This window comes from Balaenoptera borealis (genome assembly GCF_965194805.1).
Source record: "Balaenoptera borealis genome assembly, chromosome: X".
Taxonomy (NCBI): Eukaryota; Metazoa; Chordata; class Mammalia; order Artiodactyla; family Balaenopteridae; genus Balaenoptera; species Balaenoptera borealis.
Window position 1 is genome coordinate 5,964,877 of NC_138881.1, and position 20,636 is coordinate 5,985,512.

Consider the following 20,636-nt stretch of genomic DNA (forward strand, 5'->3'; position numbering starts at 1 on the left):
GTATATATGACCTATATAAACATAAATATTTATATGTTTATGTATATATTTTATATAACTATATAAATTATATTGTATGTATAGATATGAAACTGAATGAAACAATGCTGATCGACTCAGTATAAATTGTCAGAGTTGAATAGTTTGTTGGAAAACAAATGTGCTGTGATGTTCTCTCCTTCACACTGTACACGAGACCTACAGTCTGATATCTGCTCTGATTTATACATTATCACCACACATGCCAAGTTTAATGGAAAAATTGGGGTGGGGGAGGCATTATTATAAGTATGACAAACATATATGAGCTAAACAGGATATATACATTGTCCTTCACTACCCAAATTCTTGTAACCTGAATGCTTGCTCTCCAAATTCATGAACAGAATGGATTCAGATAGTTTTTGAGATACAATTATTTGGAGGAAACTTTCAAAGATATTTTCCTTTGGATTCCCTTGGATAAATAATACACCAAATATCTGCACCCAGGAACAGAGCTGCTTTGGAAGAAATAAAGCCCCTCTTTTGCCATCCTTTAGAAACATAGCTTGGACAAAAGCAATCATTTCAGAATATAACTTTTTAAAACCGTGAGAATTTATGACAGTCATCAGCACACGGGTAATTTACTGTATAATACTGAGGTGAACTGAAGGATTTGGTGTAAAATGGTAAAGAGTGCAGCTTCTTCATACGGACAGGTCTGCACCACACAATAGAAGAGTTTGTTTCAGTAAACTGTTAACTTTAGCACCAAAGGCCCCAAGTGTCTGTGATATAAACCAGCCCTATCTAATAAGGGAGCAGAGTCACACTCAATAAAAGGCGTTTCTGAGATTTAAGAACGTTGAAAAGTGTTGCTTTTCATTTTCATGAACAGTAGCAGGAGAGATTCTGCCAGACAGTGTCTCAAGTAGAGATTTCAGCATATGATTGTCGTTGGTTTTGGCACAAGCTTTGGTAGGTCATCAAAAGTGTCTTACGGGTGTTCTCTCCTTCTTTGTTTTGTTTTCAAATCTGTCTCTGGTTTTGGGTGAGTAATGAGGAATTGTATTAATTAGGTTATAGCAGTCGGCGTCAAGAGGCCCTCTACCTTAAAGCATCCGTTGGATGCCAGTGACAATTCAGGGCAAAGGTGTTATTCACATTCCTGCCTGTGCGTCTGTTTATTCCCGGCAGCTGTGGACTGCATGCTTGTACACTCTCTGGTGCTTTGGCTTCACCACCAACAACCAGAACAACAAAAACGTTTGTGGGGAGGTTTCATTCAGTGAAGAATGCAGGAGGTGGGAAATCATGACAGCCCGATGAAATCACGGGCATTTGATTTCCTAAAAGAAGTAGTTCATATAAGGACCAGTGTGCCAGAGGCTGCTGAAGTGGAAACAAAAGGTTGATATTGTCTGTGACTTCGCCATCAAATGGCGAGGAGTGGGCCATTCAGGTCTGTTGCTGTTGAAATGTGTGGGAACATGGAAAACGCTAAAGACATTAAACAGATTCTGTTCCCGGGGAAAGCAAACGAACAGGAGGAGGACGGTTCATCACACACGGACTCACGATGAACACAGTGTGATTCAAAACTCGCTTGAGCGTCCCTCCTCTTCCTGGACCACACCTCAACAGCATCTTAGTTTCATTTCACTGAGGTAGATGGCCTGATTTTTTCTCCAGATCAAAATGCTTCAGGTTTTAAAAATGACATGTCAGAAAATATCCGTGCGCTGTACAAAATGGAGACATGTAAATACAGGTAAAACCATATTTTTCTTTTTCTTGTAATTAAATTAGGCACCTGGGAAAGCATATTAATACTTTAGGTTATTAGAAGACTCTTTATTGAAAATAAAGCAAAAAAAAAAAAAAAAAAAGCAAGTGTCTTTGAGGCTTTCCCATAGGTGTGAATTTTATCAAAAACAGAAGCCTTGGGCTTCCCTGGTGGCGCAGTGGTTGAGAATCTGCCTGCTAATGCAGGGGACACGGGTTCGAGCCCTGGTCTGGGAAGATCCCACATGCCGCGGAGCAACTGAGCCCGTGCGCCACAACTGCTGAGCCTGCGCGTCTGGAGCCTGTGCTCTGCAACAAGAGAGGCCGCGATAGTGAGAGGCCCGCGCACCGCGATGAAGAGTGGCCCCTGCTTGCCGCAACTAGAGAAAGCCCTCGCACGAAACGAAGACCTAACACAGCTAAAAATAAATAAATAAATAGAGTAGCTATTAAATTAAAAAAAAACAAAACAGAAGCCTTTTAAAACACGTGTGTCTTTAAAGCATATTATCCATTTTTGCAAAAGAAAAATACTTATAAAATATTTTACCCTCGAGTGGAACCTGGAGATTTAATGTATGTGGCCAGAGAGATTCAGCATTACCACCGTGAACCTTTAGTTCTGTTTAAGCCTGTGGTACACAGGGCGCTCCTCAGAATAGACGGGGCTGCGTCAGAATGTTTGCCTTTACATTCAGTAGCCCTCACATGCTCTGTTTGCTGAGTTACAGCTCTCATTTTATAGTTTTCCTGCTTCCTTCTCTTTCATTCCAGCAACTGCTGTGTTTTTGCAGCTGATGGAAGCTGCAAGCCCCTGTGACGTGTCAATATTGTTTTTTCACTGTTTATCTGAAATTCACATTTAACTGGGAGTCCTATAATTTACCTGGCAACCTTACCACACCCCTTTTCAGGAAATCCTTAAGATAGGAACCCTGCTTCCTCAACAGATCCCAAGGGAGATAGCAGGCAGCATAGGACCTTAGGGACTCCCGCAAAAGATTCCTGTGCCCAGCACAGAAAAGGCATAGGGCTCCTCTGTTCTTCAAGCTAAGAACATCAGGAGTCATGCGAATAGGGCTAGAGTTTTCCAAGAAACCTCCTAGGTGCACCCATGTCTGATTCCCAAGGCTTCTGTGTCCATTTAGCATTACACGTTATTTAGTAGTAGCTTGGAACAATAAAAGTTCCTCTTAACTCACATATAGGAGGCCATACAGGGCTGATACGGTGGCCTCACAAATCATCAAAGACCCAGGTTTCTTCGTGCTCTCCACTCTACCATGCCTCATGCACTAGGATGGCTGCTGGGTCTCTAACCCTCAGATACACATTCTAGAAAGCAGAAGGAGAGAAGAGAAAGAGGAAGGATGCCATCCCTGCTTATCCTCAAAAGCTACTATCCGGAAGTAATCCTTCGCTTCTGTTCATTGGCCACAACTTAACCACACAGCCACATGTATTTGCATGGGAGGCTAGGAAATGCAGTCTCTTTTACGGGAAACTTTATGGGCATTTGGAGATTCTGTTACTAAAATCTGGGGCAAAGTTATTGGAAGCCTGTGCCGTATCCTCCTCTGTGCTGGCTCTGCAGTATGTCAGCACGGCTAGGCTGAATTATGTTTCCCAGAAACCCCTTTCCTGTGTGAATCACCGCAAAGGAGGTCATCCTTGGGGCGGGGGGAGGGGTCAGGAGGGGGGGCGGGAAGCAGCCGCCATTTTGCGCGTCACCCCCATTGTCTCTGATCTACGGACTCACCGTGTCGGTGTGAAGCGGCGCGTCCTCCACCTTCTCCGGCTCCTCCCGCAGCGTCTCCGAGGCGCAGGTCAGGCGCGGATGGCTGTCAGCTCCCGGAGGAGGGGCCCCGCGTTCTGCAGGAAGCCCTCATGGCCAGGCTCAAGGCAGCAGTCATGACCAGCGTCGGTCCACCCTTGTGTGGTTCCGCCAGCGCTTGTGGGCTCAGCCTGCGTGCCGTCCCTCCCACCCGGGGCTCCTCTTCCCTTCCTGCCTGCTGCCCTGTGGGCTTCCAGCTCCAGCTGGGCGCGTCGGACGCAGAGACAGCAGCCTCATGGCAGCAGCTCGCCCAGCTCTGCAGTGGTGTCAGCAAAGCTCTGGGACAAATCCCTCCAACCGTGTACAGCTCTACAATGCCTGCGACTGGATGGAGAGGAGTATAGCTTATACCTCTAATCAGTTTACCTGTATCTATGGGATATACTGGATAGGGAGATGTATATGTGTGTGGTGTGTGTATGTATGATGTAGATATAAAATATGGAGAATATATAGGATATATATGCCCTATAGGATATATAGGATATATATATATATATATATATAGGATATGCCCTATATATATGTATATGGAATACATGTAATATCTATATCTTTCTATATCTTATGTATATTTATCAATCTACATACTACGTATCTATAGATACATCTATATGATACATATTATCTGTCAATATAGTATTGATAGAGATACCATACATAGGTATATCTCATCCATCTCCATATTAATTTTATATATACATGCACACATATGTGTATGTATATTTCCCATGGATCTAGAGCTAACTATAGATGTTGGCATTCTACTGGTCTGCTTATTGGGTTGACCCCTGACTGATGAACTGTCGCTCTCACAGCCACCTGACATCGTCTCCTTTGTTACTATGTGAGCCCAGAACACAAGCTCCAGAAACTTAACAGAAGCTTGGGGAAGTAGGCTGAATCCACCCCGATGACCCCCTAAACAAAAAGAGAAACTAAAGCTAAACTGTTTCATCAGCTCCATGAATTACAGGAACAAATAAATACTAAGGGAAATTAAGTAAAATAATGGTGACTCAATTACGTGCATACCCAAGTTTGTGAATTAAGGTTTGTATCTACACTGTTACTTCCATTTTCTTTCCTTCATCAAATCTCAGTGGCTCTATACAGTAGTGAATAGGTCAGTTCTTCAGATCAATATTTAAATACATTGAGATTAAGGATTATGTCTTAGAACTGGAGACCTTGAAAAGACCTTGTAGTACCTGTTCCGAGAAGCCTTAGCTCCTCCTGGAATTGCCCAGCTTAAATACTATTTTATCAAAGTCACTTTTGAAAGAAGTAATGGGATTTTTAATATTTTTTGAGGCTGACGTGCTACCTACTGTGCTAACGAGGCATCTGGATTTCTAACACGTTAAGATTCTTTTTCATACTAAAAAAGTAAAATGCCTTAGAGGCACACAAGTAGCCAGTTATAAAAGAAAGTTTTACAAAAGTGAAAATTTTATATTTAAGGGAAAGTGATGGATTGGGGGCAGTGGAAGATATCTTAAAGAATCATTTGGAAGGTTAAGACTAAATTGATGAAACTCTGGCCATTGTGGGAAATCGCACCAAGTTTTTCAAGATCCACATGAAGTTTTGGAGATGACGCCTATTGAATCAAGCTGACCGTAGGAAAGTGAATATCTAGAGAGACTAGTTCTCAAGATGTTTTGCAGTTTCTGTATTTCATAAATGAACGAACACGAGGGCAGATAACGAGGAAGATGGGACGTAAATAAGGTTCCTGTCTCCCTGCTGTCTCCTTCTTGCTCTTCCTTCTTCTCTACGTTGTGTTACATCCTTGAAGAGAAAGGCTTCTCAACTGTGGAAATACTTATGAAGTCTGGCGTTTTGTCTTCTGAAGTTTGGGGTTTTATTTTATTTTGCTTTCTGTAGAGAACTCAACACTCCAAGCGCTAGACTAGGATGCCTTGTATCAAACTTTCATGCTTTCCTGTCTTCCGTCAGTAACAAGGCACAGCTGTCGTTATCATTGACAAAGGATGTCCATTTGACAGGGAAGCTGATTACCCAAAGAATGGCAGTTATCAGGAAATACTTGGAGAAGAACAGTATAGTCATTGGGTACCAAATTTGAGTTAAATAAGGTGGACTAATGTAGCTAGTGTAGCCTGAGAGAACATAGCATTTAATCTCCTGCTTAAAAATATAGGCCCCAAATTTATTTATAAATTTTATAAATATAGTCAATTTGGAAAAAATGACCTGAAGTCTACACAGGCTGTGTAGTAGAGGGCATTTGCAATTTAGTATTTGAATATCTACTATGAAAATGGCTTTTCGACCCTAGCCCCATAAGCACCTTAGAAGTCCCTTGTGAAAGGTGAAAATCTGAGTCTCAGACAGGTTTAGACTCTACCAAAGACCAGCCAGGACGCATTGTGGAAGCAGGAAAAGACCTCTGATGATCAGTTTCTGGGCCTTACGTTTTAAGGACAAAGCAAACTACGTCTCAGATTTCCCCATGTGGGAACTGTCCAGGAGAGGAAAAAAGGAATTTCTCTGCTTCTATTTGGAACTTATCCTGCAATGCACAGCACATCTGTACACCATAAGATTTGTAAAAACCCACTGGAGCTCTGGGGAATTATGGCTAATTCTAAATTATTTGGAAGGATAATGAATAATAGCTAATTGGTTACTACCTCGTTAATTAATCCAGGGTTAATTAGGAACTCTACATTTTTATTGTTTTTTACATCTATAGTTGTAAGTAACAACTTGTGTTTTACCTTCCCACCCCTCTTTCTGCAAATAGAACCCGATGATTGGAACACAGATCTCTTTCTTCATTTTTTTTTTTTTTTTGCATTATTATCCTGGACAGCTTTAATGAAGTTTAACATTTGAAAAAGATAAATATATATGATGCAATTGAAATGATTTAAATTGCATCGGCTCTGTGGTTTATGATAATTCTGTCATTTCAGAGTAGGCTGAGGGTATTTGGAGTCAGAGGGCAGAGTGTCCCCCACGGAGGGGGGTGTGTATACATGCATCTGAGTTTGTCTTCACTGAGAGTCCAGGACGTGAATGCCGTGCTCTCGATGCCTAATCTCGTTGTCTCGTCTTCTGCTTTGTGCTGTCGGGCCTGAGAAGTTGCCGGGTTGGTTGGAAGCCACAGACGAAGGCTGACACGGGCCGCCGCCCCCGTTGAGAGCAGCGCCGCTGCCCGGTAGGTACCCGCTGGCAGAGACTCCTGGTGACGGGTGTGTGGCTGAGCTCGGCTTCCTCAGAAGGTCCTGCGTGAACAGCGCTCCTTTCGTGATGGCCCTTATCACAGAGCGATCGGTGAACAGGGCGGATTCCACGGGACAGATTAAAGGTTCCATTTGAAGATGACTGGTGACCCTCACCCTCAAAGAGCTGTCCTCCGAAAGATGACAAAGGGGTTACATTTCAGGGGTCCGAAGCCCTACAAGGATGTCTTTCATCCCTCCTCTGTGACGCTCAGCGCACCTTGCCTGCTGAGAGGAAACCGATGGACATGATAAGAGCAGAGAGCCTGAGACCCTCCTGTTCTGTGCTGCCTTGCCCACGGGGCCTTCCAGAAAATCTCTGTCTTTACCCCAGTTGTGGTGACATTCTCCTTGGGGAGCTGCCTTGAGGAGAGCAAAGGGGTTCGGTCGCCGCCCCTCGAAAGAACAGCAGAGCCATCCACCAACACCTAGATTGGACCCCGCACCTAATACGACACCTGCTCTAATCTGATACCCAGTGAGCATGGTTCTTTGTCCAAAGATGGAGTCATAGAGGGCACAGAACCGTGTCCTGCAGTAAAAGAACATAATGCAAGGTGGGTTGAGGTGGAGAAGCCGAACTGGATTGCCAAAAATACCTAGAATATTTAAGCCTCACCGTTTGATACATGAGGTTAACTCAGACAATTTTCCACGTCATTTGGCAAAAGTTTGTGATTTCTAAAGTCAGGCGAGGGGGGATGCCTAATTTAATGACTCTATTTACAGAAGTCGTTCATTAGCTTCTGAACTCTTAGATGTCAGGGAACTCACGCAATTTGAAAAGCAAGTTCTACAGTTAATGGATGAAACTGAGCTTAAAGAAACTAGCCATTTGAGTCCAGGAAGATTATACTTAGTTTCTTTTTACTTGATAAGTTCTTTAATATAGTTGGGAATGCAATATTTAAAATGTATGAAGTTGGCAACATTGCAGAACCAGAATATGTGGTATACCAGCTGTAAAAGCAAAATGAGGCCATAGTGATGTAATGAAGTGGGGCTTTATTTAATTTTTTCCATATATCAAGAACTCAGGATGTAGGTAGCCCAGGACTGCTTTGCAGACCAATGACTTGGGGACTTAGACTCTGGGAATTTTCCTGCTCTGAATTGAGAAGTGTCAATTCAGAGCAGGAAAAAAGGATTGCATGTAGACCAAGGAAAAAAGGATTGACTGTTGAGATAAATAGAGGAAGGAATAAATCAAAAGAATATTTCAAAGGATCTTGCCTGTCACCTTAGATTAATAGGTATGCAGCAAACTTGTGCCAACAGAAGTAACAGGAAATAGAACCATCAAAGATAACTATGCATTCTAAGTTTTCTAGCAACCTAGCAGAATTGTGGTGTGACTAGCAAGAAAGTTGGAAAGAAGAAACATATTTTGGAGGAGAAGAGGGAAACACATTTGGGGAAGGTCAATCAAGATTTATTTGATAAAGATGGTCAATATGCTCAAGTTGACAAAGAAATAATCAAGCAGGCTATAGGCACCAAGAATATAAGAGCAGAACATGGGTGAGAGATGGGGTCTGCAAATGATTAGATGGGATTTAGTATCATGGAGGTTGCAATGGAAGAAGAAAGTGGATTTATTTTCTAAAGGGGAGAATATAGAGAACTAGAGAGAATACCACAACAGAACCTTGGATAAGCTCAGCATTAAGGCACAGCCTGCTGAAACGGAAAGACAGTTGAGGGGGTGACCTGATACGGGGCCAGCAGTGATGTGACATGATGGGGCCAGGAGAGTGCCACAGTGCAGGAGAGGCTGCCAGCAGAGTTCGGGGTGGACCAGAGGTCCAGAGATGGGCAATAACAGACAACTGGAGGCATTTCCTAACACCAGGAGATCTGTGTCCGTAGTTAGGAGATAGAAGTCGTAACACAGGCATTTCAGGAGGGTGTGGAGAGAGGCTATCAGCACAGAGCAGAAATACAGAAAAATCGCAGCATACCTTGAAGAAGCAGTAAGGTGTTGATCTTTAGTGTTCTGCTTTCCCCTTAAAGTGGGGGTGATCTGAGCATACATGAAGACGGAGGAAAAGGCCTGTACAGAGAAGCGGAGCGGGCTCTGGAGAAATAGAGTTTCTCCACGTCTTCTAACAGCCTGCCAGGGGGGTGATACACGCAAATGTGAACCTAGTGCCAGCCCTATTCAATGTACTATTCTTAGTGCATAATCTTGTTTAAATGTGGAGATGAAATTTTCCCCTAAAGACAAGAAATTATCATTTTTTGCAGAAATCTGTTTTTGCCTTAAAGCAAAAGGACCTTCCTCCCAGGACCTATCATGGTATTCCCTGTGTGCGAATTTAGCTTTCTTCAGGGGTATACGTGCATGAGCTGTAAGAAGGGCAGCATTTAGGTGTGTATACAGGGTGTGAATGTGTAGTGAAAGTAGGCAGAACTCACTCCAAGCCTGCAAGGGCCCTACGTTTTTCCCCAGTGGCATGTGGGAGTGTTGCAGTTCAGTCAGTTTTGCTTACGGGTGGTGCAGTTCTTCATAGATTCTGTCGAATGCTGAGGAGTCAGGTTAGGAATGGGCAGGATTTAGGGGTGTTCTGGAGCATAATCCTGTCAAGTAGGGTGTACTTCTGTGAAGTGTTCCTCCACATAGAGAACAAAGCAAGCATTTCATCATTTTCAGGAACTGTATGAAGAAAGAGGGTAGATGTACCCACAGGTAGCTAAGCTCATGCTTTCAAACAAGTTTAGCTCTTAAGTATGTGTATCATCCTTCAACAACACTAGTTAAATGGAAAAGAATGACTGAATGCTTTCTTGTTTTATGTAATTGAGACCAAATCACATCTTTGGCTTATTTTTGTTACTGAGGCAACCTTCATGTTGACTTTGCAAATAGCGTATTTATTTCCCAGGTCCGTAAGACATAAACTTTACTGTCAACTTGCTTCAAGCCAAGGTCAGAACATAAGACTTACACAGGTCTAGGCTAAAAAACTCTGAAAAATATGAATTTAACTGAAATGCAAACAAATAAAAGCTGAAGAGCATCCAACATTTAGCTGAAAAAGAATCAGGCACCTTGCTTTAGTTTTTACTTCACCACTAAAGGATTATGAAACTTAGGATTTCATATATCTTCTGGGGTCTGCAGTCTTTTCATCTATAAAATAATAAAAGCTTGAGAACATGATGCACGACATCACCTCTAGTGCTAAAAGTATACGAGGCTGTGAAAATAAAGCTACCATGTGATGAATGCTGTCTTCACTGAGCTTTATAGACAGAAGGGAATGCTATTGATGAGGTTGATCAGAATGTTGACCAGAAGACCTGCAGCCTGGCTCTGCATTCAATGAGTTAATACATGGAAACAGCTTAGAATGCCATTCCTGGCTCCCTCTTACCACCAGTGCACCAGGGCCTGGACGCAGCATACTGGAGAATCTAAATCACGGCCCCTTTCCAACAGGCTTTATAAGCTGGTATAATTGGCGCCATTGGCCCTTGAAAGTGTTTTGACTTGGTTACTATCTCAAGAATTCACATTATATCCCTATATCTAGTAGGTATTTAGTTCACCCACAATTCATATTTATTCACTGTCTCTTCTGTGCCAGAAGACTGTGTTATCTGAGAGTATAAACTTATAAAAGGCAGCTGTCCAGGAGCGAGGCAAGTGAATCCAGGAAAAGGAGAGTTACACGGAGAGCCTGCTGACAGACTGGGGAGAAAGATCTCCTCTTTTTGGGTCACGAGAGGCTGACTTCACAGCTGCTCCTGTGAAGAGAAGTGAAGCCCGGTAGGCACTTTCTGTAAGTCACCTCGCTGCCCCTCGTCTCAGCAGCAGCTGTCAGCGGCGTCCTCCTGGTGTGGAACGTCTCCTTAGTGATCCTGGAAGTTGTTCTGCTGCTTAGGACTGTAGAATAGGTATTAGGTGAGCACAGCAAAATGGACACGGTGTTCTCCTGAGCATACGTATGCCTGTCTGCACACAGCTTATGTACAGCAAAAGCACAGTGTGATTCTTGTGTCCACATTTGAGAATTTATTTTTATTCAGGAACTTGACGGAGGTCTCAGCAAGGTTTGGGGTGGGGACTCTTCTGCCTGGGAACCCCGTAGGCTAAGCTCTGTGGGGGCTGTGCTGCTCTAAGCTCTATGGGGGCTCTGCTGCCCAGCACAGAGCAGGCCTTTGGTAAAGATCCATGGAAGGAAGAGGTGAGGGAGAAAGAACGTCACCACCCTCTGTTATCTGTCCAGTCCTCCGTGTCCCCAAGCCCTTTCCTGGGATCTGTTCTGGCCCCTGTCCCATCCCGATCAGGATATTTGTACCTTTGTTATCAGGCCGATACAGTCATTTCTGAGAAGGATCAGTCTCCACTGCTGTTCAGGTCCTAAAGCTCAGGGTCTTGGCTCGCTGCACTGCTGTAGTTCTGTTAGATTCCTATCAGCATGTTGTACACAATCACGCTAGCAGAACTGGAGGCCTGCTACGCACGTGTGCAAGATTATGTGCCCCACCTGCAGGCTGCTACGAGGGAGTAGTTTCTTCTCTCTGTGCCCTGTTGGAAGGTGCCTGGAGAGGGAGAGATTAGGAAGGTGCAGGATTTATAGTGCACCTTTTCTTTTAGATTAGAGGAAACAATGCACAGTTTGAATGTCCCCTCAAAAATAGTTTCCCATCATTCCAAAAAATATGTTGCAGGGTTACTGTCCCATTGCAAGTCTGTCCTCTTCCTAACTCCAAGTCTTCCTGCCACATGCCTCTCCTGCTGGGGGGAAGGGGGGGTTTGTTTGTTTGTTTTTCATTTTTTCTTACTTTTTATTTTATAGTGGGGTGTAGTTGATCAACAATGTTGTGATGGTTTCAGGTGTACAGCAAAGTGATTCAGTTATACATATACATGCATCTATTCTTTTTCAAATTCTTTTCCCAAATAGGTTGTTGCATAATATCGAGCAGAGCTCCCTGTGCTCTACAGTAGGTCCTTGTTGGTTATCCATTTTAAATATAGCAGTGTGGACATGTCAATCCCAAACTCCCTAACTATCCCTTCCCCCTCCCTCCCCCCTGGTAACCATAAGGTGGGTTTTACAAGCAGCAGCAAGACAAAACTTTGTTATTTTTGAAGAAAAAACTTAGGGAGTAGATTTGCCGTGCTCTGACAATGCATGTTTTGCATTCTTACTGGATATTAGGGCCTTTCACATCAAAACGCACTCAAGAATGGAGGCAAAGATCTTGTCAGAAAATGTATATGTCCGTATGCTTTGGAACATCATATTTTTACCGTGGAGAGAAAAAAATAGATTCATTTCTTAAACAATGTAAGTGCCATGTGTTAGTTTCCTTTGTAGCGTCTCAGATCTCCAGTAATGCTGGACGGGTTGATTGTTGGAAACGTCAGTTAAGGTGACCCAGACATTTGACTCTGAAGGTTGGCCTCTGCACCTTCACGAAGAATATCAATTTCTGTGGGACCGGGGGGAAAAATAGTAACAATAACTAATAAAGCTTAGAAAGTCTTAAGAGAGTTGCCCTTCGGCCAAGCAGTGGCTTTCTCTGTGGTAGGGACTGACATGAAATTTAGAGCTGACGGCAAATGCTCACAACACAGACATCTTTCCAAATGCAAGGCTGATTGCAAGGACAAATGAGGTTACCTTCTAAAGCAGCAGCTAAAGCTGGCTGATCAGAGCGACGCCTGTAGACAAATTCAGAAGAGAGTGTATTGTATCTATTCTGACTGGACTTGTGGACCCTCTGCAGACACAGAAGTGCTGCTGGCTCCTTGAAAAGACTGGGAGAGTGGCCAAGAACATTCCTGTCTTGGCAGAAAAAGGTGATTGATTGAGAAAACTTCAGAAAAAGTGCCCTCCGCTGCATGCCGGCGGAGCCAGGCTTAGAGGCGTAGTGGCAGGTTGAAGTGGCAGAGCCAGACCCGGATGGGCGCCCACACATGGACGTTTCCGCAGTGCCGGGACGCTCTTCCCAGACTGGGAACCACCCAATTCAAATGCATCAGGAGTAAAGTGGGGTAAGTCCCCATTACCCAGGACTCCCAACTGCACACTTGGTATCCCTTTTCTCCACAACGTTTGCACACATTTGCACATAGGACTTCTTTTGAGCCTGTCCTGAAGATATAAATTCAAGATAAACCTATACATACTCTAAGTAGATCTGTTAAAGTTTTGGAAGATGGTTCTTCCTGTGCTAGATCATGTAAAGATCCTTTCTGTTCCTGATTAATCTTGAATTTGGAGAGCATCTGACGTCAACTTTATGTGAAATGAAGGAAGTCTTTGCAAAAAAAAAAAGAACACATGTATATGATACACACTCACATGTATCATGGCAGCAGTTTCTATGTAGAAGCGATACATAGTCCTAAGCTATCTCATCTAAGTATACAGCCTACAAGAAGCAGTAATTGTAACCCCACTCTTAAAGGAAGCAGAAGAAGAAAACAGGTATGTGAGTCAAGCGAAGTCAAGGGTTGGGATACACGACTCATTTCCTTTTTATCCGTGTGACCTGATCCCATTTTAACTTCTGTGAGCTTCAGTTTCTTTATCTGGATAACTGAAAAATAGACTATACATAGAGACTTTGAGACTTAGCACTGTTGAATAAATGCTCATTTACTTTATTCCTATTATCAATCAATCTATCATCTATCTGTCATGTATTATGTATGCCTCCATCTATCATGTCTCTAGTATTTATGTATTTATCATCTATCTGTCTATGAATATATGTATTATGTATGTGTGTGTGTATCTATCTGTCTATCTAAGGCATTTCTGAAGATGCAGTATGTGGTTGAGACACAGTATGTGTTAACAGAGGTACAGTCAGATAGTAATGTCAGCTGGAGAGTTATTTGTGGATTCAGCAATTATTTAATGAGTATCAACTTTGTGCAAAGCTCATAACAGAGGTTACTAAATATTACCCCCAATTAGTGAAGAATTATAGTGCACATCTCCTAAATTTATGCATCCAGAAAGCAGTCCAGATTTTGTCATTGCTGTCCTTGGGTTTTCTCTACATAGACGGTCTTTGTTAACGAGCAACTGGGAAGACAAAGCTGAGTGGAGACAGGCATAGGAGTTATGTCAAAGACGGTGTCACAGTGTTTTTACAGGGAAACCCATGCCTGAACCCCAGCCCTACACGTGAAGGAAATCACTGTGGTTCACAAAATGGTTTCTCAATAAACACAGGCTTTGTTTGTCTTGTGTTGGTGTTGTGTTTCACATTTGCTGAGCAGTGAGCAGTGTTTTCCCTTGCGTGCCTGCAGCCCCTGCTGTTGGTAAAGGCGTCCGACAGAGCAGATGGCCTTAAGTGTTTCTGTCTCTAGGGGGCCAAGGTTGCTGCTAAATTAATCTCTGGTTGGGGGAGGTTGCGGGAGGCTTTTTTTTAATCTGTATGCCCTGAACTCTGAGTTAAGGCCTTCCAAACGGCGTCTTTGTGACAGTCAAGAGGGAGCAGAGCTTTTATTCCTCATTGGAGTAAGGAGCAAACGTAGAACGGGGGGCCGGAGATGACAGGAGGCTTGTTACGAGGCGTGGAAGGCAGAGGTCAAGGGCTTCTGCTTAACAAGCTGCTGCCGCACTTCCAGCGGGGCTCCTCAGTCCAGCGACTCATCAGAGCTGCTCGCCCCTTAGGAATGCCTCTTAGGTTTGAAAAACACTGGTGTTAAAGGGACATGACATTCCGCAGGTAGCTTGCAGTTCAAGCCAGTCTGACCCATGAGACCCCTGTGCGTTCTGTAAGGGAGTCTGTGAAGCGTAACGTGAGGGAAGGAGATGATAAGCGTCTCAACTGGCCCTACTCGCATGTAGAGTGCAGGACTGCTTTCACGGGAGAGAGAGAGAAAAAGAGTCCTGGTCTGAGTCTTTTTTTTTTCGGTTGAATGTGTTGTGCTTCAGCAAGTACCATGAGGGGATAAATATTAATCCCCTGTAATGCAGTCACTTTCTCGTATTAGCAGAACAGCATTCCGAGGAAATGTGAAACCACTGTTCTCACTGTGTGCCCCTCCCGCTATCCTGGGGGTTGGCAAACTTGAGCCTCTGGGACGAATGTGGCCCACGGCCTGTTTTGTAAATAAAGTTTTATTGGAAGGCAGCCATGGCCACTCATGGGTGAGCAGTCTATGCCTGCTTTTGTCAGACACCAGTAGAGCTGAGTTGTTGTGAAAAAGATTCTTTGGTCGACAGAGCCTACGATATTTATTTAAGATTTACAGAAAACTTTGCTGACCGTGTGAAGGACCCTTACTCTACTCACAGTCTGCATTTCACTCTCTCATCTGTGAATTTCTCCTTGGCAGAAGCTAACCCAGCATCTCTTTAGCAAAATATCCTGGGACTTCCCTGGCGGTCCAGTGCTTCAGACTTCGCCTTCCAACGCAGGGGGTGCACGTTGGATCTCTGGTCAGGGAGCTAAGACCCCACATGCCTCATGGTCAAAAAACCAGAACATAAAATAGAAGCAGTATTGTAACAAATTCAATCAAGACTTTAAAAAAGGGTACACATCAAAAACATCTTAAAAAAGAAAAAAGTCTCCTACTGGCCACATGTGCCTAGAGAGCACTTGAAATGTGCTTGCCGTGATGAAAGAACTGAGTTTTAAATTTTATTTAGTTTAAACTAATTTACAGGGCTACATATGGCTATTGGCTGCTCTATTGGGTGCATGAAAGAGTTCTTTGGTTGCATCACAAACGAAGGAAAGAAGAAATCTGGGGAGCTGTGGTCACACTGTGATACTCCTTTTCTAAGTTTTTTTTTTTTTTTTTTTTTTGGTGCGATTCTAAAAGGTATTATTTTTTTACATTCCCTTTCTGATATTTCATTGTTAGCATAGAGAAATCAATTGATTTCTGTATATTAATCTTGTATCCTGCTACCTTGCTGTGATACTCCTTTTCTAAATTTTTTTTTGTGAAATGTAACGCATACACACATTATGCAGAAATGTAATTATACCATTTTTACTTAATGTGTATCAGATGATGTAGGATTTCAATTTCTTTTTGAGTTCGTCTTAATGTTTTTAAAAGAATGTGTATGATTTAAATTGTGAAATTTTGCATATAATGTAGATACCTTCCCAGTTTCTTTCCAGCATCAATTATGTGTGCTTTATTTATTTTTTTTCCTTTTTTTCTGGGTCAACTTTCCAGTTGATTATTAATTTTACCTTTCTGTTAAAAAATTGAGTACTTCGCTCTGTTCTACTCTATTTCATGTCTTTTTGCTTTATTTATCAGTTGGTGCTATCTTTTTTTAAATAAATTTATCTTTATTTTTGGCTGCGTTGGGTCTTCGTTGCTGTGCGCAGGTTTTCTCTAGTTGTGACGAGCAGGGCTACTCTTCGTTGCGGTGCGCGGGCTTCTCATTGCGGTGGCTTCTCTTGTTGTGGAGCATGGGCTTTAGGTGCGTGGGCTTCAGTAGTTGTGGTGTGTGGGCTCAGTAGTTGTGGCTTGATAGCTCTAGAGCACAGGCTTAGTAGTTGTGGCGCACGGGCTTAGTTGCTCTGCGGCATGTGGCATCTTCCCGGACCAGGGCTTGAACCCGTGTCCCCTGCGTTGGCAGGCGGATTCTTAACCACTGTGCCACCAGGGAAGCCCCGGTGCTATCTTTATTATTACCATCCTTTTACTTTCTCTGAGTAATTTCCTTAAGTTTATTCTATTTCTTCAACTGCTTTGTTTGAGTTCTTAGCACAGGAATCTTTAACTATTTTTTTTCTATTACGTGCATTTTAGGCTCAAAATTTCTGTCTCCTTGTCTTTTATATTATCAATTTCACTAGCATACAATTTGGCTTTCTTTTTAATTTTCCAGCTTGAGATTGGTTGATCTTTGATTCTGAAGATTTGTGTGTTTCACCAAACCTGCAAAGTTCTCAACCATTTTCTTTTAGTATTGCCTCTTATGCATTAAAAAAAAAGTCCATTTAAATATATTTTGGATCTTGTCATATGGTCAGTTAAATCTAAAACTTCTGTTTAATTTTTATACTTCTTCACTTTTCTGTAGTTCAGTCTGCATTATTTCTACACATCTATATTATAATTCATTAGTATTCTCTTTAGCTATCTTAATCAGCCTATAATCCTTCCATTGATTTTTTTTTAAATTTCAACTTTTTTTATTTTCATTTAAAACATTTTACTTGGTAGTCTCTCAAAAATCTGCCTGGCCATTTTTATTTTATTTATTTATTTTTGGCTGCATTGGGTCTTCACTGCTGTGCGCAGGCTTTCTCTAGTTGCGGCGAGCGGGGGCTACTCTTTGTTGCGGTGTGCGGGCTTCTTATTGCGGTGGCTTCTCGTTGCAGAGCACAGGCTCTAGGCACAGGGGCTTCAGTAGTTGCGGCATGCGGGCTTCAGTAGTTGTGGCTCGCAGGCTCTAGAGCCCAGGCTCAGTAGTTGTAGCGCACGGGCTTAGTTGCTCCGCGGCATGTGGGATCTTCCCAGACCAGGGCTCGAACCCGTGTCCCCTGCATGGCAGGTGGATTCTTAACCACTGCGCCACCAGGGAAGCCCTGCCTAGCCATTTTTATGGTATCTTGTTTCTTACTCATGTTGTTAATTTCTTCTATTTTTGTTTAGCTATTTAATACATATTTATTTTATATTCTGCATTGACAATTTTAATGTCTGGTATCTTTGGGGGTTATATCCTACTGTTTGATTTTAATGACTGTCACTCTTGGTAGGGGGAAATCATACAGTTTGTAATTTTTTTAATGTAATTTTTTGGATCTGTCTCTATGAGGTAGAGACACTTCATAAAGTTGCCTTTGAACCTTCAAACTGTGAAATCTGTAAACTGTACGTGGTTGATGGGAGGGAACAGAGGTGGAGACTGCAGGAAAAGCTTGCGCTCTTTTTAGAGGCTGATTTCGAGTATAACCTAGTATCCGGAATACTTGAAAATGTTGATAATGTTAGTCTGGGACACATTCATCCTCTTCTACCCTGACAGTTTTCCTCTAATCGAATGGCATTGTGTTTGTAGAGTAAAGAAGATGGCTTTGCTTTTCTGTACAAAGGCAAGTTTTCTTAAAGATAAGTCTTGGGCAGTGGAAACTTTTTATCATCCTCAAGCTTAGAAAGGTATCACATAGTTATCCTTTTGCTTGCATACTTCAAGCCAGGATCTGCATGGAAATTTTAAAAAATTATCTTTATGCCTGGGGAGGTTTTTTTTTTCTCCTATTAAGCAGTAAAGTCAAGTTACAAAATTAATATATTTGGTCTTTGGAAATTTGCTAAATTGCAGATGCAGCACATGGATGGGCAGTTGTCTGTTTCTACCTTCTTTTAGTATTTTTGGTGAAAGATAACTGAGGGACCATAGACTAACCTGAAAATGCTTTTGTGTTTTTATCTTTGGTTTTGTGTATTCCTTTCTCTGCTTATCCTGAATCGACGTGGATTAGTCAACTGACACACTAAGCTGGGAACTCATTCCCGTAGACGCTTTGCTTTGGTGTTCCCGGTTTAATACCCAAGAATACGTACTTTTTACAAGTTTCCCAAAGTGCTTCCTATCATCTATCATCAGGCAAGTCAGGGAAGCACTAATTTAGGGAATTCACGCTCCATGAACCGCCCACTCAATTTACAAAATGACCTAGGTGCTTGTGAAATAATTTTTTTCCTAAGTCAAGATACAAGATAAATATATTTCACCCTTGGAAATTTGCACAATTCTCATAGAATATGAATTCGTAAATAATCTCATTTGCGCATATAATGTCGAACCTTTTAATTTGTTTTCCATGGATTTGCAATCACTGTTCTTAAGCTCTTACCCACATGGGACGAGAAAAGCACCTTACTAATTAGAATTTTGTTATCTTGGAATGCGCGTTATCTACTGGCTTAAAGATCATTGTGTATCTGCCGTGTCCCTGACATAGACATGTGGGTACACAATGGGAAAGAAGCAATAGCTCAGCCCCAGAGCTGTAGATTCATCACCTGTGTCGCTTACTGGATGAGCACCTTGGGGCAACTTACAGAAACTCTAGGGAGTCCCATTTTTCTTTTCTGTAAAATGGACTAAATAATTCCTCTGATCATAATGTGTTGATACTAAAGTCAGATAACTTACATAAATTGGTTTCAGGGGGTTAAGTATTCAAGAAACAATACAATAGTGTTATTGTGAATAGTGACATAATTGTTATGTTGATTATTATCATTATCATGAGAAGACATGGCAGTTGTCCATGAAGATAACAGAATGCTGATACCCAAGCAGCTGTAGCAGGGCATGTGCGTCTGTTTAATGTACTTTGTACATTGTGGCATACCATGATTTGGGTGCAGTCAGAAAATAATGGAGCATCTGGGAATAAAACTTTCCGTCACTGTTCATAATTAATATTCACTTGGGATTTTCATGGAGAACTAGGCAGTGTTATTTCAATTCAAAATATCTCTTTCTCCAAGTTATGCAGAGCAGTAAGCCTTTAATATTAAGAAAGGAGGAGCTGGACTTTAACAAAATTAGTAAAGTGAAAAATTTAAGGAGAAAAATAGATCTTTAAAATTAACTTTGTTTTGAGATATTGTAAATTGTCATAGGATGATGGCCTTGCGCCTAGGATAATTCTTCCGTTTTCTTCATCCTCTTTTTTTTTTAAAGGAATTCCTTTATTTTTATTATTTATTTATTTATTTTTGGCTGAGTTGGGTCTTCGTTTCTGTGCAAGGGCTTTCTCTAGCCGCGGCAAGCGGGGGCCACCCCTCATCGCGGTGCGCGGGCCTCTCACTATCGCGGCCTCTCCCGTTGCGGAGCACAGGCTCCAGACGCGCAGGCTCAGCAGTTGTGGCTCACGGGCCCAGTCGCTCCGCGGCATGTGGGATCCTCCCAGACCAGGGCTCGAACCCGTGTCCCCTGCATTGGCAGGCAGATTCTCAACCACTGCGCCACCAGGGAAGCCCTCATCCTCTTTTTATAGGTAGAATGATGACTCTCAGTATATAGTGTACAAAATAAACAACGTTGTGGTCACTTATAGTTGTTTCCAGTTGTAGATGACATCTCTCGATTCTTGGTCCTGAACCTCCATCTGCCTAGAATGGTGTCACCAGATATCTCCTTACTCAGAGGTCACCTGCTGTCTGCTGAGTTCTCACGCCCCACGCCACCCCAGTTACAAAGCACCATGACTCCTGTTGTGGACTACAGGCCAAGCACACTTGACACTTGGTCACACCTGCCTACCTGTATGCACACCTGCACGCATACCTGTATGCACACCTGCACGCATACCTGTATGCCTGTGAGCACCTGTGCAACTATTAGCTGTTTGCGGGCAGGAGTCATGTTGTATTGGTTATTCTAGACACAATGCTAGGACAGTAACGAACCCATGATAGGTAATCATTGTGCAAATGTGAGATGATTAAACAACATATTAATGTTTTATAAAGAGCTGGAAAGTGGAAATGGAAATCACCAATAAGCCAAGTTCAAATCGGCTGACTCAAGACGTGAAGACATGATTGAATTTGGGTGTAAGAGATATAAAGGACTGGTAAAAAGCATGTTTTAAAATTTTTTAGATTTTAGACAAATACAAAACTTAAGAAAATAGTATAATAGTATAATAAACTTCCCATCACTCAGCTTCGAAACGTGCATTCACGGCCGCCCTTGTTTCAGCTATACCTCCCCTCCCTCCAGTCTGGATATTTTTGGAGCCAAGTCTGTACTCACATCGTTTCTTCAACAAACATTTCAGTGTTCACCTCCAGAATGCAGGAC

At 42.5% G+C, this 20,636-nt stretch overlaps 1 protein-coding gene across 6 annotated transcripts in view; it reads left to right on the plus strand.

The window, feature by feature from the left end:
* The window catches only part of LOC309619949 (uncharacterized protein), a 552,071-nt gene that overhangs the window by 91,223 nt on the left and 440,212 nt on the right, over positions 1 to 20,636 (plus strand). The window lies entirely within an intron of this gene.